Source organism: Saccopteryx leptura, chromosome 3 (assembly GCF_036850995.1).
Source record: "Saccopteryx leptura isolate mSacLep1 chromosome 3, mSacLep1_pri_phased_curated, whole genome shotgun sequence".
NCBI lineage: Eukaryota > Metazoa > Chordata > Mammalia > Chiroptera > Emballonuridae > Saccopteryx > Saccopteryx leptura.
This window is the reverse complement of record NC_089505.1, coordinates 150,433,559-150,439,558: the sequence shown is the minus strand read 5'-3', so window position 1 is coordinate 150,439,558 and position 6,000 is coordinate 150,433,559.

Genomic DNA, 6,000 nt, shown 5'->3' with positions numbered 1-6,000 from the left:
AAAGAAATAAAAGGTATCCAAATTGGAAAAGAAGAAGTAAAACTATCACTATTTGCAGATGATATGATATTGTATATAGAAAACCCTAAAGTCACAGTCAAAAAACTACTAGACCTGATAAATGAATTCAGCAAGGTGGCAGGATATAAAATTAATACTCAGAAATCAGAGGCATTTTTATACACTAGCAATGAACTGTCAGAAACAGACATTAAGGAAGCAATCCCCTTTACCATTGCAACCAAAAAAATAAAGTACCTAGGAATAAATTTAACCAGGGAGATTAAAGACTTGTACTTGGAAAATTATAAAACATTGATAAAAGAAATCAGGGAAAATACAAACAAGTGGAAGCATATATCGTGCTCATGCTTAGGAAGAATAAACATCATTAAAATGTCTATATTACCCAAAGCAATTTATAAATTCAAATCAATACCAATTAAAATACCAATGACTTACTTCAAAGATATAAAACACATATTCCAAAAATTTATATGGAACCAAAAGAGAACACGAATAGCCTCAGCAATCTTGAAAAGGAAGAATAACGTGGGAGGTATCACACTTCCAGACATCAAGTTATACTATAAGGCCATTGTACTCAAAACAGTCTGGTACTGGCATAAGAACAGGCATATAGATCAATGGAACAGAACTGAGAACCCAGAAATGAAGTCATACCTTTATGGACAACTGATATTTGACAAAGGAGGTAAGAGTATACATTGGAGTAAAGACAGCCTCTTCAACAAATGGTGTTGGGAAAATTGGACAGCTCCCTGCAAAAAAAATGAAACTAGACCACCAACTTACACCATTCACAAAAATAAACTCAAAATGGATAAAAGACTTAAATGCAAACCATGAAACCATAAGCATCTTTGAAGAGAACATAGGCAGTAAGGTCTCCGACATCTCTCGCAGCAATATATTTGCCAATTTGTCTCCACGGGCAAGTGAAATAAATGACAGGATAAACAAATGCGACTTTATCAAACTAAAAAGCTTCTGCATAGCTAAAGACAATAAGAACAGAATAAAAAGACAAACTACAGAATGGGAGAATATATTTGACAATATGTCTGATAAGGAGTTAATAACCAAAATTTATAAAGAACTTGCAAAACTTAATACCAGGAAGACGTACAATCCAATCCAAAAATGGGCAAAAGAAATGAATAGACACTTCTCCAAAGAGGACATACAGATGGCCAATAGGCATATGAAAAAATGCTCAACATCACTAATCATTAGAGAAATGCAAATTAAAACCACAATGAGATATCACCTCACACCAGTCAGAATGGCGCTCATCAACAAAACAACACAGAATAAGTGCTGGTGAGGATGTGGAGAAAAGGGAACCCTCCTGCACTGCTGGTGGGAATGCAGACTGGTGCTGCTACTGTGGAAAACAGTATGGAGATTCCTCAAGAAATTAAAAATCAAACTGCCTTTTGACCCAGCTATACCATTGTTAGGAATATACCCCATGAACACCATAGCACTGTTTGAAAAGAAGAAATGCACCCCCATGTATATGGCAGCATTGTTCACAATAGCAAAGATCTGGAAACAGTCCAAGTGTCCGTCAGTGGACGAGTGGATTAAAGAGCTTTGGTACATATATACAATAGAGTACTACTCGGCCATAAGAAATGGTGACATCGGATCATTTACAACAACATGGATGGACCTTGATAACATTATACTGAGCGAAATAAGTAAATCAGAAAAAACTAAGAACTATATGATTCCATACATAGGTGGGACATAAAAATGAGACTCAGAGACATGGACAAGAGTGTGGGGGTTACAGGGTGGGGGGGGAGGGGGAGGGGTTTGTGGCAGGGGAGAGGCATGAAGAAAATCAGTTAGAAGGTGACGGAAGACAATTGGACTTTGGGCGATGGGAATGCAGCATAATCAAATGTCAAAATAGCCTAGAGATGTTTTCTCTGAACATATGTACCCTGATTTACCAATGTCACCCCATTAAAATTAATTAAAAAAAAGAATTTGTCTCATGTCTAATTCAGGCAGTTAGAAGAATACTACTATAAGGATGCTAATTCTGCTTCTCAGGCCACATCCTGCAAAAGGGGCTCCAAGCAAATAGGTGATTTGGCTCCTCTGATTTTGCCAATTGGATTTTAAAAAATAGGTCAGGAATGCCCTGAAATGGAACTAGCAATACATGGACATAAATTTAAAGGACTTTTAGATACTGGAGCTGATGTATCTGTTATTGCTAAGCTACATTGACCTCCTTCCTGGTCCACTCATGCAGCAGCCACAGAATTACAAGGTATAGGGCAGAGTAAATTCCCTCAACAAAGTTCTAGTTTTTTACATTGGGAAGATTAAGAAGGTCATTCTGGATTTTTTAAGCATTATGTGCTCCCTGGATGGCCAGTTAATTTGTGGGGTAGAGATGTTTTGAAAAATATGGGAGCATTGTTTGTCAGTCCTAATGGTCTAGTCAGTACTCAGATGCTTGATTGGGGATTTTTGCCTAAGGGACTAGGGAAAGAACAGCGAGGAATTCTCACCCCCATAGTAGTGGCACCCAATACCAGAAGGTGTGTATTAGGATATCAAAATTTACCATAGGGGCCTTGGTAGCTCCTGCTACCCAATAATGCATTGTGCAGACTCAATTACTTGGAAATCAGATAATCCTGTATGGGTAGACCAATGGCCCCTTCCTCAGGATAAACTTAGGGTAGCTGCTCAATTGGTACAAAAGCTACAGCTTGGGCACATTGAGCCATCTAATAGCCCATGGAATACACTTCCATATTTTGATCTTGTTGCCTCCTGGATTATCAAGGTGCATAGGCAACCTTTACAGCTTATAGGTTTTGAGCCTCAAAATCATTGTTGTTTCTTTTTTCAAAGGATCAACAACAATGGCTCTGGGAAACTTCCACTAAATGGCAAATCGCTTTTGCAAATCAATGGACAACTTTATACTGAAACAGTCAACTTTAAATCAGCTCAAAGACTAGAATTATATGTCATTATTATGGCTTTTCAGCATTTGCCATATTCCTCCTTTAATCTATATACAGACAGCAAATATTTACTTATGGTTGTTTCCACTATAAAGACTGTCTTAGGGACAACTGCTGATGAACTATTTCAGTAGTTCCTTCTTCTTTGAAGACTTGAATGTCAACATAGAGCTCCATGTTTTATAGGACATACTCAAGCTCACTCCATGCTCCCTGGAGCTATAGCACAAGGGAATGCCCTTGTTGTTCAAGCTACCAAAAGAAAATTATTTGTAGCAACCATGACAGATCAAGTAATTAAGTCTCATACTATTTATCACTAGAACGCTGCAGCCCTGTGTAAACAGTTCCAACTTTCTCGGGAAGCAGCATGGCAGATTGGTAAATCCTGTCCAAAGGGTCCTATACTACAATCTGTCCCTTCATTTGGAGTTAACTCTCAAGGACTCCTACCAGGACAACTTTGGCAAATGGATGTTACTCATATACCTTCATTTGGCAAACAGTCCTATGTCCACGTTACAGTGGATACCTATTCTGGATTTATAGAAACCTCTGTCAGAACAGGAGAGGCTGCTATGCATGTTATAGCTCATTGTCTGTATGCATTTTTCTATTATTGGATTTTCTAAACTGGTTAAACTGACAATGCTCCTGCATATGGAGCAAAAGCATTTACTGTATTTTGTCAAACCTTTTGAATTATGGGTATTTCTTACAATTGTTAAAATCAAGGTATTATAGGAGTGTACCCAGCAAATATTATAAGGTCAGTTTGGGAAAATTTAACGAGGGGGAGTCATGTCCTGGAACTCCTACGGGTCTACCATATATGCTTTTTACTTAAAAATTTTTTAATTTCTTTTGAATGCTGATGAACAGGAGACACCAAATCTTTTTCTCCTGAAAACTTCTACCTTCTTTTATTTGATCCAGCTAATAACACTGTTGTGTCTTTTTCCAAATAGCTCCAGATATACAAAAAAGGTTTATATAGGCAGATTGGGATCCTCAAACTCCTCAGCGAGATCTTCTGATCATGGCTTTTAAGGTACCAAGAGGCAGAAAAAGCCCAATAGAGATCAGGTGAACTACCAGCTTTTAGAATATGCCCTTAAAGGCTCCAATACCCCAAAGGGGTCTCATAGGATTCCATCTGGGTCCTGCTTCAATAGTGAATAGGAAGGTCATTGAGCTAAAGCCTGCCAGGCTTACATGCCTTTGCTGTGAAGAAACAAGGACACTGGAAGGTAGGCTTCTCCCTCACTCCTCTAAGGGAGGGTTCAGTCTCTTTCCAGCCCTGCTCCAGCCACCTATGACCTAACCTTCCCCAGAATGCTGGGGTTTGCCACTGAAGGCTGAAGGTGCCCAGGGCCATTGGCCCCATCTATGACACTGTGGACAGCCTAGGGTATTTCTTCCAAGAAGCAGGTAAACTGATCTCACTTGCACCAGGGCCACTTAACTATGTCTTGCCTGAATAGTCAGGTTTTTTATTCTTCCCTCGAAGGTCTCTGTTGTGGGTGTTGATAATCCTATTTTCTGCTGCTTTGTTTAATATATAGTGTTTCCTTTATTCCTCCCACCTCAATGCCTCACTCATATTTCAGGCTGGGACCTACTCCTAATTTAGAGCTCTCTTTCCCCCTTTTGCCAACTTCTATTATGAATTTACCTTTGCCACTCAGCTTAGTGTATCCCAAGGTCCTCTTTACCATGCCACAGTCGCAGAGCTCCAGGGAAAAGCAACCTGGTCTCATCTCTTCAGGCAGAGGATAACAGAAACTCCATCTCCACACATGCTGCAGATGGCTTTTCCAGTCTACCTGAATCATTACCAGCTAGAAGCAGCGGTCATTGGGACTTGGACATGAGCTCCAAAATATAGATTTGTGACAACAATTCCAGTGCCATGTGGACTTTTCCTGGATGTGGACTTTTCCTGGACTCCTGCTCCTTGTGACAACTCCTAATGGACTGAACTGGGGTTGGGTTGCATTTGCAGGGATTTGGAATGGCGTTGGGGCCAACTTGGACTTGGTGAACATGTTAAGGACACTACTCTTTTATGGATTCTTGCTGTATTGGCCAAGAGTTTGCTTAAAGGCCTTAATCACTGTAAAAAAAATAGAAGACTGGATAAAGAAGATGTGGCACATATACACTATGGTATACTACTCAGCCATAAGAAATGATGGCATCGGATCATTTACAACAAAATGGTGGGATCTTGATAACATTATATGGAGTGAAATAAGTAAATCAGAAAAAAACAAGAACTGCATGATTCAATACATTGGTGGGACATAAAAATGAGAACAAGAGACATGGACAAGAGTGTGGTGGTTACGGGGGGGAGAGGAGGGAGAGGAGAGGGGGAAGGGGAGGGGAAGAGGCACAAAGAAAACTAGATAGAAGGTGATGGAGGACAATCTGACTTTGGGTGATGGGTATGCAACATAACTGAATGAGAAGATAACCTGGACATGTTTTCTTTGAATATATGTACCCTGATTTATTGATGTCACCGTATTAAAATTAATAAAAAAATTTTTAAAAATTGGGTAAACTTTAGTTGTAAGACTATAAATTTCTAGCTAGGATATGTCATTCATCTTATATTCCTTCCAGTACATAACACCCTACCTAGCACTGATCAAGAAAATGCTGGGAGGGATAATACTAATAGGTTTCATTACATGATCCATAAACTAGCTCTGAAGACCATTCTGAGAGCTTTAGAATAACCACAGCATCTCTCTAGATATTTAATTTGAGTGAAATAGCACTAATTTTATATATGTAAATTTGTTTTATATAATCTTCTTACTTTATAGACAAATTCTGAATAGTCATCCATTGATTGGTTCTGGCCATTTCCAACAATTTTTTTAATTAATTTTTTTAAATTTTAATTTATTTATTTTTTACAGAGACAGAGAGTGAGTCAGAGAGAGGGATAGACAGGGACAGACCGACA